The sequence below is a fragment of the Rana temporaria genome, chromosome 2 (assembly GCF_905171775.1).
Source record: "Rana temporaria chromosome 2, aRanTem1.1, whole genome shotgun sequence".
In the NCBI taxonomy this organism is placed as follows: domain Eukaryota; kingdom Metazoa; phylum Chordata; class Amphibia; order Anura; family Ranidae; genus Rana; species Rana temporaria.
Window position 1 is genome coordinate 366,341,294 of NC_053490.1, and position 21,601 is coordinate 366,362,894.

A 21,601-nucleotide genomic window follows, 5' to 3' on the forward strand; every position below is an offset into this window, starting at 1 on the left:
TTTTTTAGGACCGAGTACAAGTACCGATACTTTTTTCAAGTACTCGCCGATACCGAATACCGATACTTTTTTTTAAATGTGTCCACAGATGCAGCCATGTCTCCCCACAGATGCAGCCATGTCTCCCCACAGATGCAGCCATGCCCCCCCACAGATGCAGCCATGCCCCCCCACAGATGCAGCCATGCCCCCCCACAGATGCAGCCATGCCCCCCCACAGATGCAGCCATGTCTCCCCATACCTAGATGCCGCCTCCTAGTTAATCAGCGTGCGGGGAACATTACAGCTTTCATTTGAATAGCTGTCTGTTCCCCGCCGCGCATAGACACCCCCCTTGCTCGGGATTGGACGGGTGATCTGCAACTTTGATAGACAGATCACCCGTCCAATCCTGAGCAAGGGGGAATGTCTATACGCGGTGCGGTGGGGAACAGAGAGCTATTCAAATGAAAGCTGTAATGTTCCCCGCACGCTGATTAAATAGGCGGAGGGGGCGTTGCGGTATGCGGCGGGGGATTAGTATCGGATCTGGCATTTGCGGGAGTACAAGTACTCCCGCAAATGCTCAGAATCGGTCCCGATACCGATACTGGTATCGGGACAACCCTAGTTCCAACTATTGAGATTCTGCTGCGATGAGAGTCCCACTAGGCACCAACAATGCAGCGACCTGTAGTCCCACTAGGCACCGCCAATGCTGCAACCTGTAGTCCCAACGACTTGCTGTAACCAGTTATTCCCAGAGAGCCTGTACTGCCGCTCTTATGTGGAGATCCAAGCCGGCCACTGCCAGGGCGCTTCGCTCTACTCCTGACATCACCAGCCACATTGTGCATGCGCACAGGGGGAATGTAAGGGGGAGAAGAACTATGCATTTCCTGAATTTGGCGCCCAAATCCTCTTGCTTCAAGCTCCACTACTGCTATGTAGCACTCAGGGTAAGCCAGGATGATGAACTGTAATGCAAACACGATGCTGTGGCCACAAAAACACCCTATTCCACAGGGGGGGGTAACTACTCCAGGGCACTCATTAGTCTGCCACAGGACCCTCTTGTGGAACCAATCTTCACCCATAATGGCAGGCTCCGTCTAAGGGTCTTTAGGGACTTGACTTCTTAGCTGAACATCACTGCCCTAGACCTGTATAGCACCCTACCAGTACATAAGGAAAAAGTATCACTGTGCAGGGTCACAGACATGACTATCACCTAAGACACTAGCAAAAACAAAAAACACACACAGACACACACACACACACACACACACACACACACACACACAACCTGACACCTTGCCTAACGAGGTGGCGTTATGCTTGAGAAGGGACTTCAGGTCTTTTTTTTTTTTTTTTCGCCAGTGTCCAAATACATGAGGGTGGCAGCATAACCCCAACATAATGGATAGGAATTGTGTCCCAGATGTACAATAAAGAAAGTACACCCCAAGGATTTTGTTTTACTTTTTATGCACACTATAATCATTTAGCATGCCTTGTAGAAACAACGATAGGATAATTTACGTACCTGGAAGCTAATCAGATGCCGCTGTTCACATCTGCTGAAATCCCGGCAATTTACCTCTCCATTTGAAGACAAAGCTGATCAGCACACACTTTATTCACCTTTGAAAAACATTACAAAATAAATTGCATAAGATTGATACACTAAACAGACATGGGTTTTTGTTTTTTTTATTATTTCACCAGAAGTCTTAAATGGTTTTACATGGTTGTGAAATAAAATGTACACTAGCCATAACCATAATTTCTCTTCCTTAAAAAAAAAAAAAGTATTAAAAGTTGAAGTTTGGGTATGGCAATTTTCCACAATTACATTGGTCCATTTTGAACTTTGGTTCAAAATGGACCAATATAATTATGTAAAATTGCCACCTTAAGGTGGATGTAAACCCTCACATATACCCAGTGAAGTGAACAGCCTCAGATCATACACAGTGATGAAACAAATCTCCCTACATAAGTTTTACTTTTATATCCGCTGTCTTTAGTTTCATATACTGTTCATAAAGTGCACGTTCTGTTAGAATTTCTCAGATTCACCTGTGGGTGTGGATTCTTGCCATACACTGTGAGACAGCCGAGTGGAGGAAAAGCACCCCCCACACACACACACACATACATACATACATACATACACACATAGGCAGAGACTTGCAGAGCTATGCTGTGAATAGACTAGCTCTCTGCTCTCAGACACAAAATTCAGTCTGGCTTTAAAATCACAGTTATCAGAACTTGTCAACAGTTAGGCTAATAACAGAAGAATATAGAAGAATATAAGCCACTGGACTTTGGAGAGAGATAAGAAAACACTGCAGATATATGTTCCCAGTTCAAATTTCATTAAATCGCGTTTTCATACACTTTTTGCTGAGATTTCAGAACAGGAAGTGAAGGGAAACCTCTTTAACAGGACCAGACAGCGAAAGATAAACTGACATGGGTTTCAACCCTTTCCTACATATATAAGAAAAGGTTTTGACAATTAGCAATCATACACTTGAAAGAATAAAATGTTAAAAATAGCCCATCCTACATGCTTTAGATAATGTAAATACAAATGTAGTCTTATCTCGCATACTTCTATATTTCTTTCCAAAAGGAATTAACTCCAGGGCAAGCATTTCAAACAAAATCTCTGAAGTCGTATACGTTTCATGAATTAGACTTCTCCTGGTGTCTAGGAGAGGACTACAGACCGAGAGGATATGCTAATCCTTGGTCTACAGCAGGGGTGTCAAACTCAATTTCATTGTGGGCCGCATCAGCATTATGATTGCCCTCAAAGGGGCCAGTTGTATCTGAAAGATTAGATGTCCCCTTACATTAGATGTCAAGAAGGCGAGTCCCCCACTCTCCCTTACATCACAGTGCACCCCCCTTTCCTTATGCTGCTGCCGGAAAGAAGCTGGATGCAATGCTTGAAAGCAGAAAGTAACGGCCTGGAGGAGGGCTAGAGCTCTCCTGAAAGCGGTGATTCACCCTCCTTAACATCATTATACCATTACATTCGGCATCGTAGCGCGAGCTACGGTATGCCGGTCTTAAATTTTTAATCCCCGTACTCACTGTGCTATGGATCATTGAAGATTCCGACTCCCGCGGGGAATGGGCGTGCCTATGGAGAGGGAGGATGATTGACGGCCGACTCTGGCACGTCACGCTCCCCGAAGACAGCCGGAGTAGGTCTCGGCTCTTCACAGCGCCTGCGCACAGGCTATGCGCAGGCGCCGTGAAGAGCCAAGCCTATTTCGGCTATTTCCGGAGAAGCGTGACGTGCCAGGGCCAGCCGTCAATCACCTTCTCTCACCATAGGAACGCCCATTCCCCGGAATCTTCAATGATCCATAGCACACTGAGTACGGGGATAAAAAATGTAAGACCAGCATACTGTAGCTCGCGCTACGATGCCGAATGTAATGGTAGAATAAAAATTTTTTTTTTTTTTTTTTTTTTTTTAATAGGGTGAACCCCCGCTTGAAGCTGCAGGAGAGGTGCGAGGGCCACATGAAATGGCCTGGAGGGTCAGATACGGCCCGCGGGCTTGTGTTTTCCACTTATGGTCTACAGCATCACAACCTCCAGAATAGGTTCTTTGAAAACACCAGAATACAAATTACTTTATAAACCTTTATATGGGCATGGCATTTTCGACTTTGAATTAAATGTAACTTTGATATGCACCGACCAGCCATAAAATTATGACCACCCACAATAGCCTGTCAAGGTATGGACCCCATTAGATCTCTGAAGGTATGCTATGGTATCTGGCACCAAGTCATAATTAGCAGATCCTTTAAAGCGGTTGGAAACCTCCCTGTGTAATTTGTACCTATAGGTAAGCCTAGAATAAGGCTTACCTTTAGGCAGGGCTCGACAAAATCCGGGCGCCAGGTCGCAATTGCGACAAGAAATTGTGACCTGGCGCCCGCCGGTAATTGAGGCCGCGGCTTAGCGAAGTCCCAAGCTTCCTTCTGTGACCTGGCACCATCTGGTGGCCGTTGGCATTACAAGTAAAACAGCAGTTCTAATGTGTAATTTTTCACCGTTTTCACTGCCATCTCCTTCAACCCCCAAACATTATATATATTTTTTATTCTAACACCCTAGAGAATAAAATGGCGATCGTGGCAATACTTTCTGTCACGCCATATTTGCGCAGCAGTCTTACACGCACACTTTTTTGGGGAAAAAATATATATTTTTTATTATTAAAAAAAAAAAAGTGTAAGACAGTAAACAGTAAAGTTATACCATTTTTTTTTATATTGTGAAAAATAATGTTACGCCAAGTAAATTGATACCCAACATGTCACGCTTCAAAATTGCGTCCGCTCGTGAAATGCCGACAAACTTTTACCCTTTAAAATCTCCATAGGCGACGTTTAAAAAAATTCTACAGGTTGCATGTTTTGAGTTACAGAGGAGGTCTAGAGCTAGAATTATTGCTCTCGCTCCAACGATCGCGGTAATACCTCACATATGTGGTTTGAATACCGTTAACATATGCGGGCGCTACTTTTCTGGCTCCTAACTTTTTTAGCTGGCTCCTAGCTTCCAAGCAAATTTGTCAAACCCTGCCTTTAGGTACTATAAATATTTACTAAACATGCGCTGTTTAGGAGATATTTACTGTATTCTGTGCCGATTATGCCATCGGCGCATGCGCTCTTAGAAAATGGGCGCTAGTGCCGTTTCTTCAGGAGCTTGTGCCGTGACCGATGGCTTCCGTGCAGGAGTGACATCACGAGGCTCTGGACAGTTACACAGCAAGAGACCATGGCCCTGGAAGGAAGAAGGGCGAAGATGGATGCGGCCTGCAGTAGGGATGACGTGGGCTATGTTTGCAGGTAAGTGTCACATACAGGGAAGGAAAAAAAAATGGGGGGGCACCCCTGCCGCGCCACAGCTCCCTGTGCCCATTCAGACATGGAGCCGTAGCCCAACCCCGCCCCCTCTCCCCTGATTGACAGCAGTGGGAGCCAATGGTGCCACACTACAGTCTCAGCGAATCAGGAGGGAGGGTCTCAGGAAGTCAAGACACTCATGCAACATCGCTGGATAGGGCTCAAATAAGTATTAGTGGGGGGCTGAGAGGTCAACTGCACACAGTTTTTTTTATCTTAATGCATAGAATGCAATAAGATAAAAAAACCTTCTGACTTTAACCACTTTGACAGCTCAAACTTGTTGCGTTTCTCAAATCAACCATTCTCGAATTCAGACCAGACTAACTTTCCCATTGCTCCATGGTCCACTTCTAATCATCACGTGCCCACTGTACACACTTTTGGTTGTGGACACGGGTCAACGTGGGAACCATGACCGGTCTGCGGCTATGCAGCCACATACAAAACAAATTGAGATGCAATGCGTGTTCTCACACCTATCAGAATCAGCATTAACTTTTTCAGAGACAATAGCTCTTATTAGAGCGGACTACTCGGGCCAGCCTTCATCCCCCCGTAAACCAATGAGCCTTGACCATCCATGACCCTTAGGCCTCATGCACACTGGAGGTTTTTTACAGCTGCGATTTTCGGCTTCAGTTTTCTGCAGCCAGTGAACTCCCCAGCATGTTATCCTATGTGTCCATGCACGCATAGGCCGTTATCAGAGTTTTTTGGCAGGAGCATTTTCTGTCTGGAAGAAAACCCAGAACTAGTGAGTTTTAAAGGGAGATTTCCAGCTGTAAAAGCGCTCCAACTCTAATAAAAGCTTAAAACCACTGAAAAAAACTTTGAGAAACGCGGCTATTCTGCTTTTATCAATGTTTTTAAACCGTATGCTTTTGTGGGAGTATAGTTTTGCAAAAAAAAAAAAAAAAAACCCCTGCTAAACTCATCCTACAGGTACAGCAAACACTACTGCCATTTTTAAAAACATCAACTTTAGGAACATGTTCACTTGCTGATACTGTCTCGAAATAAGCAAATGGTATTTCTTTTACCGGTCAGTGGTCATAATGCTTTGGCTGTACGTTGTATGTACCTCCTTTAGCATTAGTTTTATTTGTAAAAGTAAAAAAAAATGTAAGCTCCAACGAGTAGGGCCGTCGTATTCCTCCTGTATTGAATTGTATTTTAACTGTACTGCTTGCCCTACTGTTGTACACTGCCCTGTATAATAATAATTATTATTATTAAACTTGATCCTCAATCATTCAGCTCCATGCTGTAAAGAAATCAAAGTATTTGAAAAAAAAAAAAAAAAAATTGTTTATATATATATATATATATATATATATATTTTTACACATACTCACAGTGCCTTGCAAAAGTATTCGGCCCCCTTGAACTTTGCGACCTTTTGCCACATTTCAGGCTTCAAAGATATAAAACTGTAATTTTTTTTTGAAGACTCAACAACTAGTGGGACACACTCATGAAGTGGAACGAAATGTATTGGATATTTCAAATAAAAAACTGAAAAATTGGGCGTGCAAAATTATTCAGCCCCTTTACTTTCAGTGCAGCAAACTCTCTCCAGAAGTTCAGTGAGGATCTCTGAATGATCCAATGTTGACCTAAATGACTGATGATAAATAGAATCCACCTGTGTGTAATCAAGTCTCCGTATAAATGCACCTGCACTGTGATAGTCTCAGAGGTCCGTTTAAAGCGCAGAGAGCATCATGAAGAACAAGGAACACACCAGACAGGTCCGAGATACTGTTGTGGAGAAGTTTAAAGCTGGATTTGGATACAAAAAGATTTCCCAAGCTTTAAACATCCCAAGGAGCACTGTGCAAGCAATAATATTGAAATGGAAGGAGTATCAGACCACTGTAAATCTACGAAGACCTGGCCGTCCCTCTAAACTTTTAGCTCATACAAGGAGAAGACTGATCAGAGATGCAGCCAAGAGGCCCATGATCACTCTGGATGAACTGCAGAGATCTACAGCTGAGGTGGGAGACTCTGTCGATAGGACAACAATCAGTCATATACTGCACAAATCTGGCCTTTATGGAACAGTGGCAAGAAGAAAGCCATTTATTAAAGATATCTATAAAAAAAGTGTCGTTTAAAGTTTGCCACAAGCCACCTGGGAGACACACCAAACATGTGGAAGAAGGTGCTCTGGTCAGATGAAACCAAAATCGAACTTTTTGGCAACAATGCAAAACGTTATGTTTGGCGTAAAAGCAACACAGCTCATCACCCTGAACACACCATCCCCACTGTCAAACATGGTGGTGGCAGCATTATGGTTTGGGCCTGTTTTTCTTCAGCAGGGAGAGGGAAGATGGTTGAAATTGATGGGAGGATGGATGGAGCCAAATACAGGACCATTCTGGAAGAAAACCTGATGGAGTCTGCAAAAGACCTGAGACTGGGACGGAGATTTGTCTTCCAACAAGACAATGATCCAAAACATAAAGCAAAATCTACAATGGAGTGGTTCACAAATAAACATATCCAGGTGTTAGAATGGCCAAGTCAAAGTCCAGACCTGAATTCAATCGAGAATCTGTGGAAAGAACTGAAAACTGCTGTTCACAAACGCTCTCCATCCAATCTCACTGAGCTAGAACGGTTTTGCAAGAAAGAATGGGCAAAAATGTTAGTCTCTCGATGTGCAAAACCGATAGAGACATACCCCAAGCGACTTACAGCTGTAATCGCAGCAAAAGGTGGCGCTACAAAGTATTAACTTAAGGGGGCTGAATAATTTTGCACGCCCAATTTTTCAGTTTTTTTATTTGTAAAAAAAAAGTTTGAAACATCCAATAAATTTCGTTCCACTTCATGATTGTGTTCCACTTGTTGATTCTTCAAAAAAAATTACAGTTTTATATCTTTATGTTTGAAGGCTGAAATGTGGCTAAAGGTCGCAAAGTTCACATACATATACACATATACATTTATTTATATATATATATATATATATATATATATATATATATATATATATATATATATATATATATATATATATATATATATATATATATATACATACATACATACATACATACACACAAAAACAACAGCACACAGCCAATACAGAACTACAAGTCTCAGCAGTTCTACACTGCGTCTTTAAATATCTCCTTCTAGTCGCATGATAGTTGGAGCATGCAGTCAGTTTTTCTATGCATTTTAGAACAATCCCAGTGTATCTGGAGTTCACCAAATCAGATCAACCCAAAATTATTGGTGCCAAGGTGTCTGGCTACTTCCTGGCACAGGATCCAGTTCTCCCCGCAGAACCTTCAGGCCCCATGTGGGGGCACAGGAACCCATTGGCCAATTATGCAGAACTGGTGAGTGATGTACACACTGGCTAGTTTTCATGCAACAGATGTTTATAAAGGCTACTGATCTAATAATACTGATGTATGTTACAGGCACGATGAATCTCCATAAACAGGCATGTGGTTCTTTTCTCTGCCAGATACACAGCCGGATATTCATCAGGACTGACCCGACGCCGGCCAGTCACAGAGCCGGAGTTCATGCCCCCCGTAAGAAGAGGGGTGAAGATGGACTCTCGCTGCCATGGTGGAAGACGGCGACATTGCGGGCTTCTACTGCAGGTAAGTGTCACATAATGGGCTACTATGCAATGCATAGTAGCCCATTATGCTTAACCTTTGTAGGGAGACATAGAGAAAGTAAACCCCATCAGGGTTTACTTCCTCTTTAACTGCAGATGGAAGGCATAAGGTGCACTGTCCAGATCCACTGCCAGCAGCCTGCAAAACCCGATGACCAATTGACAGCACCTTGCAGTACAAACGTTTAGGGCAGTAAGTGACCGGAATACAGCCCCCCCCCCTTGTTGTTAAGGGGGCTTCCAAAATCTGATAAACCCCCCACCCACAGACCCTTACAACCACCAGGCCATGGTTGGGGGAAGACAAGTCCCATCAATATACAGTAGGGACAAGGTGCTTTGCTGGGGGAAGGAGGGCTGGCCATGCTTTACATTCTGAGGTTAGCCAGGAATCCCCTGCTGACTGAAGGGATGAATCATTGGTTGTTAGGATGGCAGTGAGTGCTAGCTCCTAATAACCCACACAAAACACTGGCAAACACTGCGTTCTGGTGCAATTTCATTAAAGTCTAAGGGAGCACTGCATTCCACCAAAGTAGCATATGTACCGTATTTTCCAGCGTATAAGATGACCTTTTATACCTAAAAATATCCCCCAAAAATCTAGGGTCGTCTTATACGTGGGATACCTTTAGTTTGTTTGGGCCAAGTTGGCCCAAATCGAACGTCCCTAATCTGTCAGCCCGCTGGATGTGTGGTAAAACTGTATGTAGCTTTGGCTACATACAGTGTACCGCGCTGAGCCAATCACGACGAGCAATGTATTCGATTAATGAATACAAAGTAGGGTTGTCCCGATACCGATACTAGTATCGGTACCGATACCGAGCATTTGCGCGAGTACTTTTACTCGCGCAAATGCTGCCTATGCCCTGTCCGATACTTCTCAATTGCAAGAGAGCGGCGGGCAGAGAGCGGGGCGGAGAGCAGAGCAGTCTTTAGGCGGGTAATAAGCAGCTGTAATAAGTTCTTACTGTCCTCTCTCATGTCACGCTGTTCCCGGTGGCCCCTCCCCTCCTCTCGTTGTATGCTTGTGACATCATCTGAGATGGACGAGAGGAGAGGAGGGGCCGCCGGGGAATAGCGCAACATGATAGAGGACAGTAAGAACTTATTACAGCCGCTTATTACAGGACTTCTTACAGATGTGAGCCGCTACTCTGCATTTAAAGGAGACTGAAAGGAAAGTGTGCCCTGCTGTGCCCAGTACCCTGTCATGCCCAGTACCCTGATGTGCCCAGTACCACATGCCCCATACCCGGATGTGCCCAGTACCCTGTGCCCAGTACCCCGATGTGCCCAGTAACCCGTTGTGCCCCATACCCTGATGTGCCCTGTGACCTGCAGTGCCCAAGTACCCTGGTGAGTACTTGTACTCGCGCAAATGCTGCCGATGCCCTGTCCGATACTTCTCTATTGACAAGAAAGCGGCGGGCAGAGAGGGGGCACAGAGAGCAGAGCAGTCCTGTCCTCAGTACCCCCCTGTGCCCTAAAGTGACATGCACGATTGCACGGCAGACTTCCTTCCTCACTTGTTAGGATTTACAATCCAATGCTTGTTGCTTATCTTTCTGCTGGTCGTGGTCACCCTGGAATTTTGCTCCCTCTCTAATGTTTTCGCTATCTGACTGTAAAGCAGTGGTTCTCAACCTGGGGGTCGGGACCCCCTCGGGGGTCAAATGATGATTTTCCAGGGGTCACCAAATCCTGGGCTGTTCCTGAAGCCCGTACTGTTCTCCCAGGAAGGGAGATAATAAGAGGGGGAGGAACAAAGAAAAAGGGAGAGAAAGGAAAAAAATAGAGAGCAAGAAAGACAGAGGGAGAGATGGGGGAAAAAACAAGGAATTAGGATAGAGAGAAAAAAAAGGGAAAGAAAGGAGAACAAAGAAAAAAAAGAGAGTGGTACATCCTAAAATGTACCATAAGGGGTTTTAATACTGTACGAGTGGAAGGCACTCAGGAAGCGCTATATGTCCATGGGTTAGGGGCGCAAATTACTTGTCTTGCCTTGGGTTCTTTCAACCCACGCTATGAAAATAATTTTACTGTTAGGGGTCCCCACAACTTGGGAAATTTTATCAAGGGGTCACGGCACTAGAAGGTTGAGAACCACTGCTGTAAAGGGACATTCTTCCCACTGACCACCAATGTAAGAGACATCCTTCCCACTGACTACCAATGTAAGAGACATCCTTCCCACTGACCACCAAGAGACATTCTTAAATTTGAAAACTGTCACATGACATAAAAAAAAAAGTATCGGTATTGGCGAGTACATGGAAAAAAAAAAAAAAAGTATCGGTACTTGTACTCGGTCCTAAAAAAGTTGTATCGGGACAACCCAAATACAAAGCCTGCTCGGATTAGCTTTGAGAGTCAGAGAGGCTCAGGCTGATGTAACAACTTCTGCCAATCCGAGCAGGCTACATACAGTATACCGCCTGCTCGGATTGGCTTTGAGAGTCAGCGAGGCACTGGCTTATGTTACAGCCTCTGCCAATCCGAGCAGGCTTTGAATTAATAGAATACAATGCTCACTGTGATTGGCTCAGCACGGTATACTGTATGTACCTGATACTACTGTACATGCGGCATTACCGCACATTCAGCTCCCCCTTTATGATTTCTGGTGCTCTCATTGGCAGTATCGCATTGGAGGAGGGGATTCACTGGCCATTGTTGCTGCCTACTAAATGTGTGGAACCTGCCATCACGACTGCCTGTTAGCTCAGGGGTCCATGCTTTGGAGGTGAGGGTAGCGATAAAGTTGGAGGTGGAGTGTCTGTCACCACCGATTTGCGTCTGCTGGTCTTCACTTGTGGAATCATTCTGCTCATCTCTCTGGGACTCTCTGGTTCACCAGTTTCTTTTTGGACTTTGTATTCATATAAATATTATTTTTGCCTCAGAAGGGGGGGGGGTAGTCTTATACGGCGAGTACACCCCAAAACCTGTTTTTACTGGAAAATTAGGGGGTAGTCCTATACGCTCAGTTGCCTTATACGCCAGCAAATACAGTATCTTCCCCAGTCACATCTGTGCTGCATTGATGGGAGTGATTTCCATTGTCATGCCATTCTATGCGACTTAAGTCGAATCTGAAATTGCACTAGTATAAACCATGGCTTAGACTTTAGAACCACTTTAAAGAATAGATATGATGAAGAAGTACAATCTAGGTAGGGTGCAGATCAGCTGGGAATAAGGATGGCCAAAAAGTTAGAGGGCTTTTTAAACTAGGCGACGGGGGGGGGGGGGGGGGGGGGGGGTCCAGAGATAGTCAGTGTGGAACATATTCAAGAGGGTAGTATTGGGGCATTAGTGGTAGGGTAAACAAAGCACATAAACCCAAGGTAAGTAGAGTAGCAGGTCCTAGTTGCAATCTCGAAACACCCAAGAGGATAGTATGTGACTGGTCAAAATATATTAATGTAGTAAAGTGTTTTTTCACCAATGCCAGAAGCCTGCCAAGCAAAATAGGCGAGTTGGAAGCTCTGGTGCATCAGGAGAGCTATGATGTAATTGGTAGGGGTGCACCGATTATCGGCAGCCGATACATATCGGCCGAAAATAGCATTTTTGGGCCCCTGCCGAAACACAGTAAAATTGCCGATAATGAAGCTGTGGGTGGTACCATTTCGTTTACCAGAGGGGGGCAATGTTCTTATGCACACGCAGACCGCCAGACACACACGCTGGCCGCCAGACCTGTACATAGCGCGAGCAGTGGCATTGTACAGATTGTGTGCCAACTGCCGATCGCGCTCCACCGGAGTCCTCCTAGCTCCTATTTCCTGATTTTTGGACTCCCCCTACGGGGGAGTCTCTTGGTGTAGTCCAGCAGCGTGAGCCGCGTGACGTCACGGCCGGAGGTGAGGGAGGACTCGGAGCGCGCAGGGAGCTGTGTCGGAGCCTGTGAGTGTGACACAGTCAGACTAATCACACTGCCTGCCTAGGAGGAACCTAGCAGTGTACGCCGCAAAAAAAGTAAGCACTAACAGCACAAAACCTTTGAAGAAGTTTTGATGAAGTTTTAACTGTGTTCATGTTAAATGGCTAGTTCCAGGGGGGGCGGGGTAAGTGGTTAACTAACTGAGGTGACCAGATTAAAAAAAAAAAAAATGTATCTGCCATTTTTTTACAGTGGCACAGGGAGGCTGCAATTGATATTTTTTTTGGTAGTCAGATAAGGCAAGCATGGCTCAATAACACACAAACGTTTAACGTTTGTGTGTTTTTGAGCCATGCTTGCCTTATCCGACTACCAAAAAAAACATTAATTGCAGCCTCACTGTGCCATCACATACAGCCACTGTGCCATCACATGTCACCACTGTGCCATTACACGCAGCCACTGTGCCACTGCCAACACACGTCACCACTGTGCCCATCAAATGCAGCCACTGTGCCATCACATGCAGCCACTGTGCCATCACATGCAGCCACTGTAACCATCAATTGTTATTGCCACTGCCAGTTTGCCCCATCAATTGCCACCACTGTGCCCATCAAACGCAGCCACTGTGCCCTCACACGCAGCCACTATGCTACTGCCAACACACGTCGCCATGGTGCCCATTAAACGCAGCCACTGTGCCATCAAATGCAGCCACTGTAACCATCAATTATTATTATCACATCGATTGCCGCCAAAAAATTGAAATAGGGGGAAAACAAAGAAAAGTAATTTTCGGTTTCGGTCCGATTTTTTTTTTTTTCTATTTCGGTTTCGTTTCGGTTCTGAAATTTCCATTTCGGTGCATCCCTAGTAAATCGATATTAATATTCCTGGCTATGCACTCTTTCGGAAAGACAGGGTAAAAAAAGGAAAGGTGGAGGGGTCTGTCTCTGTGAAAAGTGACCCAATGTTAACGAGGAGGTAGAGACTCAGCTCCTTGCACAGATGGAAAGGGCTGGGACGATGATAATAATGGGGGATTTTAACTACCCAGAAATTAACTGGGGTAATGGCACTACTAGGACAGTTAAAGGACAAACATTTATAAACCTATTACAGGACAATTTTATGGTCCAGCTTATTGAGGCCCCAACTAGGAATGATGCTCTGTTGGACCTGATAATCTCAAACCATGCAGAGCTTATTACTAATGTTCAGATAAAGGAACACCTGGTTAGCAGTGATCATAACATGATTTCATTTTATGTTAGCTGTAAGCAAAAACTACATACGCAAAAGATAAAACACTTAATTTCAAGAGGGCAAATTTTCCAAGGATGAGGGCTTCTCTCCAGGACTTAGACTGGAAGGGAATATTGGCATCAATGGGCACAGAACAGAAATGGGAATTGCTCAAAAAGACTGTTTGTGAACTCACTGCAAAGTACAGTATATTCCCATGGGCAATAAGTTTAAAAGGCTAAAAATAAAACCTTTGTGGCTTACAGCCAAAGTTAAAAAAGCTATAAAACAATAAGAACAGAGCTTTTAAAAAATATAAAAATGAAGGAACACTAGTGTCGTTTAAATGTTACAAAGAATATAACAGGATATGTAAAAAGAAAATCAAAGATGCAAAAATTCAAAATGAACGACAGATTGCAAAAGATAGTAGGACAAACCCCAAGAATTTTTTCAAATATATTAATAGTAAAAAGGTGAAGTCTGAGCATGTAGGCCCCTTACAAAATAATCTAGAGTGGGTGACTGGGGACAAAGAGAAGGCAAATGTATTAAATGTTTTCTTCAGCTCTGTGTATACAATGGAGCATGGGGGAGCTCATGTCCATAATGGGGGTGGGAGTGACACAGCCTCAAATCCACAATGGCTCAAAAGTGATATGGTCCAGAAATATTTAGACAGAATAAAGGTGGATAAAGCACCTGGACCTGATGGCATACACCCAAGGATCCTAAAAGAATTGAGCTCTGTCATTTCAAAGTCACTGTATCTAATTTTTAGGGACTCATTAATGACAGGAATAGTACCACTGACAGGAATAGTACCACTGGATTGGCGCAGAGGCCAATGTAGTGCCCATATTTAAAAAGGGAACGAAGTCTTTACCAAGTAACTATAGACCTGTTAGTTTAGATCAAAAGCTCAATAATGGCATGCAATACCAAGCTGCGGTTTCCAAAGCGAGCAAAGTCCTATCTTGTATTAAAGTGGAGCTCCGCTGAAAAAAAAATATTAGGACAAAAAAAAATATTAGGACACTTACCTGTCCTGGAGTCCAGCGCCGTCCGCAGCAGAGAACGAGCGACCGCTCGTCACTCTGCTGACCACCCCCCCCCCCCATCCTCGGTGAGGGAACCAGGAAGTGAAGCGCTCCGGATTCACTGCCCGGTTCCCTACGGCGCATGCGCGAGTCGCGCTACGCCTGCCGATTGGCTCCCGCTGTGTACTGGGAGCCGAGTGTTCCCAGAACACAACGTGTTCTAGACAGGTATCTGCACCCCCTGAAAGGTGTCAAATGTGACACCGGAGGAAGGGGGGAGGTTCCGATCAGCGGGAGTTCCACTTTAGGAGAGGGAGAGAGGGAGAGAGGGAGGGAGGGATAGAGAGAGAGAGGGAGGGATGGATAGATGGAGGGAGGGAGAGAGAGAGAGGGAGGGAGAGAGAGAGGGAGAGAGGGAGAGAGGGAGAGAGGGAGAGGGGGAGAGGGAGAGGGAGAGAGAGGGAGAGAGGGAGAGAGGGAGAGGGAGAGGGAGAGGGGGAGGTAGAGAGAGAGAGGGGGGGGAGGCAGAGGGAGAGAGAGAGGGAGAGGGAGAGAGAGAGGGAGAGAGAGAGAGAGAGAGAGAGAGAGAGAGAGAGAGAGAGAGAGAGAGAGAGAGAGAGAGAGAGGGAGAGAGAGAGACATTATTTTGCCCCTGTACAAATCATTAGTAAGACCTCATCTGGAATATGCAGTTCAGTTTTGGGCTCCAGTTCTCAAGAAGCATATTGGGGAACTGGAGAAAGTGCAGAGAAGGGCTCAGCTATGAGGAAAGATTAGAGGAACTGAATTTATTCTCTATTGAGAAGAGGAGAGATATAATCAACATGTACAAATATATATATATATATATGGGCTCCATATAGTGAACTTGGTGTTGAGTTATTCTATTTACGGTCAACACTGAGGACAAGGGGGCACTCTTTACGTCTAGAGGAAAAGAGATTTCACCTCCAAATACGGAAAGGTTTCTTCATAGTAAGAGCTGTGAAAATGTGGAATAGACTCCCTGCAGAGGTGGTTCTGGCCAGCTCAGTAAAGTGATTTAAGAAAGGCCTGGATACTTTCCTAAAATGTACAGAATATAACTAGGTACTAACATTTATAGGTAAAGTTGATCCGGGGAATATCAGATTGCCTCTCGGGGGATCAGGAAGGAATTTTTTCCCCTGCTGTAGCAAATTGGATCATGATTTTGCCTTCCTCTGGATCAACTGTGGGTATAGAATTGGGTATATGGGATTGTATGATATTATTATTATTTTATTTCTTATGGTTGAACTTGATGGTCTTTTTTCAACCTGACTAACTACTAAGTATTTTATTATGTCCAGGCAAAAATCAACCATAACTGCAAAGATATCCTTTCATGTTTTTCTTGTCCTTTGAGAGCTTTAATTGGGATCATTTAAATTCCCAATAACAGTCCTCTGCAGACACACAGCTCCCTGCATTTGGGTTTACATCAAAGAAAGTTTCAACAGCATCCCTTGGGATGTACATGCTTCCCTGGCTAATTTATGAGTGGCTGGCAGAAAAAAAAAAAAAAAGCAGGGATGGCTTCTATCATACAACAGAAAAAACTGGCCTCTTTTCACTCCCCCTCCCAAACCCTCCATATGCTTCCCCCCCCCTTTTTTTTTGGTGCACAAAACTTAAAGCAGAGGTTCCGTCAAATTTTTTTTTTTTAAAGCCAGCAGCTAACACTGCTCTAAAGGATCCCCAATGGAATCAGAAATCTCTGCACCTGATTCCGCTGGAAAAGATGGCAGAGGAAGTTTAGAAACTCAGCAATCGGGGGGGGGGGGGGGGGGAGCAACAAGTTGCCCCAACTGAGGATTAATCTTTACATTACAGTTAAAAAAAAAAAAAAAAAAAAAAACACACCACCGCTGAGAGGCAGGCAGGAGAAGAAATAAGCAGCCAAAAGAAGAAAGCAGGCCAGCGGTCCAGGCTTTTCTGACTTGATAGGTCCTACTGATGGAAGGTGTACTGCTGCTGGCAAGCCCTCCTCCCGGGGGAAGCTAGGTTGTGCCGAGGCCAGGCACAATTCGACAGACAATAAAAGAATGTGGCCATCTGAGCAACATAGCACAGCCTGAGAGAAATAATAATACGACTCCCGAGCGGCCAACTTGTAAACAAATACAGTACAGTACAATACAATACAGTAAGTCAAAGATTCAAATTAAAGAGGAGAGCTCCCACATCTGGACATCTTGCAAAATTACAAGTATAAAAAAAGTCCAGCAGGAAAAATGAGAACCTAAACCCCTTTACAGAATAGATAGACCCAGTACCAAACAGATTGGCTCGCTGTTGTGGAGTCAGAGACCGAGACAGAAGACTGCTGCAGCTCTGGTCCTGATAACTCTAGAAGGAATCCCCTGACCTCCTACTGGCCTGACTTGGGTAGCAGCCATGTGCTAATCGCAACATAGATTAGTCACTGCCGACTGCAGGATCTTCCAAGATAGAACACCAGTATACTAAATAAACTGGGAAACCTGGCTTGTTGGCTGACTGGAATGACTTCCAGAATTTCAATAATCTACTAGTAGCAGTTGATAATAGAAAATCTTTCAACCTGGCGGGAAAAAAATTAAAATAAGGAAATATCCATTCTCCCAAGTACACGAAGCAGAACTGAGCAGGTATTCGGTGGTAGAGGTTGTAGCCTAAGGGCTCATGTACAAAAGGCAGTTGAAAACCTTTTCTGAACACTGGCAATGGACGGTGAAAAACATAATTTTTATAGCTTTTACATACATTTATGCAAGTTTAGCAGCAGTTATGAGCATTTGAGGTTAGAAACATTTTTTTTAAAGAAAACCACAGGAGACTCTCCCAAATGCCCACAATGCATCAAAAACAAGTAAATTATTAACCATGTCAGCCATTCTGTGAGAGAAGAGAGCATCAGCTGAGACAGCAGTGTGTTTGTATATAGCGGTCTTATTTTTTGTGTTTTCACTATGGATCCCACCATGAGCATGTGTGAGGAAATGCTCCTAAAGTTGCGATTGCTGAGGCTCTGAAGACGTACAAAATTGCGTGAAAGGACCAGAGTGTGTCGCTACTGGCCTCATCCACGGAACAGCATGTGGTGACATTTTTAAATATTATCAGAAAAATGATTTCCCCTTTAAAAACACTTAGTAAAGCAAACGTGGTTTACCGTGGTTACAAGCATTTGAAATGCCAGTAAATTATCGTCCTGATCGCGATTTTTCTGTTTTCACAAAAACGCCTGTAACCTCAACTGCCTCTAAACTACTATAAATGACTGAGTGTACATGTAAGATAACAGAGGAGAGTTCAGGGGGTTGCTGAAACAAAACACCCAAGTGCTCCTAAACTTCAGTTTTCTATGTGTCTAAAGCGGAGTTCCAGGAAAAAAATTTAACTCCTAAATCCGTTTTTGGATAATTAATTCCCCCCCCCCCCCCCCATACCTTTCTCTATTTTCTTTAGAACTTCCATCCCACGGGGCCATGGCGGCATACGTCACTTCCACGTGTTGATTTTTTTTTGCCCTTCGATCCCCCCCCCCCCCCCCCGTTGCCTTCTGCTACCTGTGTGTCCCAGAAGACGACGAGACAATTCAGAAAGCGCTGCGGGACTCGCCCATGCGCAGTATGAAACAGGCTGTAAAGGCCACAAGGCTTCACTTCCTGTTTCCCTTAGTAAGGATGCAGGTGTTGTAAGGTTCCCGGTGTTGTATCGAGAAATGCCCTCTGTTGGGTCTGCACATGAGCAACATCACTTCAGCTGATATGTTGATCAGCTGGCGTGACGTCAAAACGGCGCACGCGCAGTTTGTCGAAGGCAGAATCTGACATCTGCTAAGCGCTGAGAGAGAGAATGAAATTCTCAGATTCTGCCTCACTGTTGCGGGCTGGGTTTTGGCTGTATTGAACGGCGTGGTTTCTATCGGTTGCACAGCGGCTTGAGAATATTAAATGGCGTGTTTTGGCTATGTCTAAGGGAAGGTTAAAAACACACACAAAACCCACCCTTTAACAAAGCCACAACTTGCCCTGCAATAGTGAGGCAGAATCTGACAATTACTTTCTCCCTTTGCGCTTAGCAGATTTCTGAGATACTGTACTGCCTCAGACGATCCGCTCATGCGCCGTGTTGACATCACGCTAGCAGATCAACATATCAGCTAAAGCAGAGATATGCAATTAGCGGACCTCCAGCTGTTGCAAAACTACAACTACCATCATGCCTCTGCCTCTGGGTGTCATGCTTGTGGCTGTCAGTGTCTTGCTATGCCTCATGGGACTTGTAGTTCTGCAACAGCTGGAGGTCCGCTAATTGCATATCCCTGAGCTAGAGTGATGTTCCTTACAGCGCATACCCATCGGAGGCAGGGGGCTTTTCTTGATGGAACACCAGCGCCTGCACCCGGAGCCAATGGACAGGTCGGCTTTGGGTGCTGACATCGCAGGCTCCCAGGACAGGCAAGTGTTCTTATATTACAAGTCAGCAGCTACAGTATTTGTAGCTGCTGACTTTTAATAAAAAAATTCACCCAGGTTGGAACTCCTCTTTAATGTCCTTCACTATTGAAGGCGGCAGTATAACTCTAGGCTGCCCATCATCTAAGCTGGGTACCTCAAAGTGACAAAAGTTAACGACTGACTGTTTTTTTTTCTAAAAATACAGAAAATGCTGCCCTATGCCCCCTTAGATTAGCCTAAAATATCACCCGATCACCAGTTAATCATTACTGCACACAGTCTATAATTTTCAATCATCGTCAAGATAAAAAAATATATATTAAAAAAAAAAAAAAAAAAAGAAGAGGGGGGGGGGGGCAAATCATGCTCCTAGATAATTACAAACTATATACAGAAACTAGACTTGCATTACAGTACTTTAGATCACCCTAATAGGATTAATGTGATCTTTCACATGTACAGCTAAAATCCTTAAAAGCCCCTTTAATACAGTAAAATAAATGTAGAGGGTAGAGGCGGGAGGCAATATTGAAAGCATACGTGTAATTTTAAGGTTAAACATGCATTATATACCATAGTGGCCTGAATGAAATGCGTTTTTTCTTTTACCTTTGTAAAAGCAGATACAAAAAAAAAAATCTGAAATAAAAAATTTAAGCCAGGTCCAGGTTCTGCCAGTTTTGTGTATGGTTACTGTATATACTCGAGGGCTGAAAATACCCCCTTAGGCTTATACTCGAGTCAGTGTACCTGAAGGGCTGCAAGCGTCCATTGTTTAAAAGTCGCGGCTTCCTTCTGGTCCCTTCTGTGATAGGCGTTTCCCAGCAGACACTGTGTTCCGCCTATCACAGATGTCCTCTTATCCTCGGACTCGGTTTCCCAGCAGACACCGTGTTCAGTGTTCCGCCAATCACGGACGTCTTTTCATCCTCGGACAAGAGAACGTCCGTGGTAGGTGGAACACTGAACACAGTGTCTGCTCGGAAACTGAGTCCGAGGATGAAAAGACGTCCGTGATAGAAGTTTTCCAGTAGCCTATCACGGAACGGGACCAGGAGGAGACCGCGACTTTTAAACAATAAATGGACGCCCGCAGCCTGTAAAAATGTCAGGTACCCTGATTCGGGCACAGTGAGGTGGCAATGGGCACAGTGAGGCGGCAATGGGCACAGTGAGGCATGCAAATGGGCATTGTTGACCCTCTTTTCCCGCTGATGCATTCTCATTGAGTCAATACGTTTTCCCAGCTTTTTGGGGTAAAATTAGGTACCTCAGCTTATTCTCGAATATATATATACACATATACACATATATACATACACACACACACACACACACAATTATGTAGTTTTTTTTATTTGCTTACTTTGATCAAAATAATATTTGACTGCAAATGAATATATTTGGATGATTTCTGCATTTATTCCAAAGAGATTTTGTCAGATCAGAGTCACACTGTTGCTGGCTCCTAACTGCTTTGAGACTGGCTCCTACTTTGCAAGATGCTTTGTCTAGGTCTGCTTTTATGAACCCCATTAAGCACAAATGCCATACACTTCTAGAGATCGACACTCCCAATTCTATACGTGGTGCTCATACTCAACTTATCTGCCCATGCCAACAAGACAGCAGGACTTGGTTACTGCATATGCACTTTGGGCAAAGGAATTTGGCAGTTTCCTGATCTTTTTGTGCACATATTAATAATGTTTAAATTGTGGCTCCTTCCTCCTTGCTACAAGGGGAGAAAAAGACTTATCCTGACAAAGAGCCAGTTTTTCTCTACTCATTCTCCTTGAACGGTTAGGAGTTCAAGAAGCGATTAAAAAAAAAAAATGTACCATATGGCCACAAATTAAAGCTTACTTATCACCCTCAGTATACAGATTATCCTGGAGGCCATCAACATCACTTTTCTAAAACTGGTATACAGGCAGTCCCGGGTTACAAACATCTGATTTACAAATGACACAAACTTGCAAACAGAGGGAGACAACAGGAAGTGAGAAGAAATTCACTGCTGTAAGAGTCATCATGGGAAAAAGGGGTCTCCACTGAAGCTTTATCACAATCCTTGTTTCCACAACAACCCAAATTTTTCAAAATCCAATTGTCACATGGACAGAAAGTGAGGTGAAATCCTCTGAACAGGGGCACAGACAGCAAAACAAAATGTTACAGAGGTGTTAACCCTTCCCTATGCCATCTAAAAACATGCAAATAATTTTTTTGCCTGGAGTTGCACTCAAAATATATTATATATACACAGTACAGACCAAAAGTTTGGACACACCTTCTCATTCAAAGAGTTTTCTTTATTTTCATGACAATGAAAATTGTAGATTCACACTGAAGGCATCAAAACTATGAA

The 21,601-nt window shown here is 44.2% G+C and overlaps 1 protein-coding gene across 3 annotated transcripts in view; it reads right to left on the reverse strand.

The window, feature by feature from the left end:
* The window catches only part of USP49 (ubiquitin specific peptidase 49), a 106,769-nt gene that overhangs the window by 71,619 nt on the left and 13,549 nt on the right, over positions 1-21,601 (reverse strand). For all 3 annotated transcript variants that reach the window (XM_040337693.1, XM_040337694.1, XM_040337695.1), the window contains exon 2: positions 1,527-1,624. The gene's annotated coding sequence lies outside the window, so the exon portion shown is untranslated. The remainder of the gene's footprint in view (positions 1-1,526; positions 1,625-21,601) is intronic.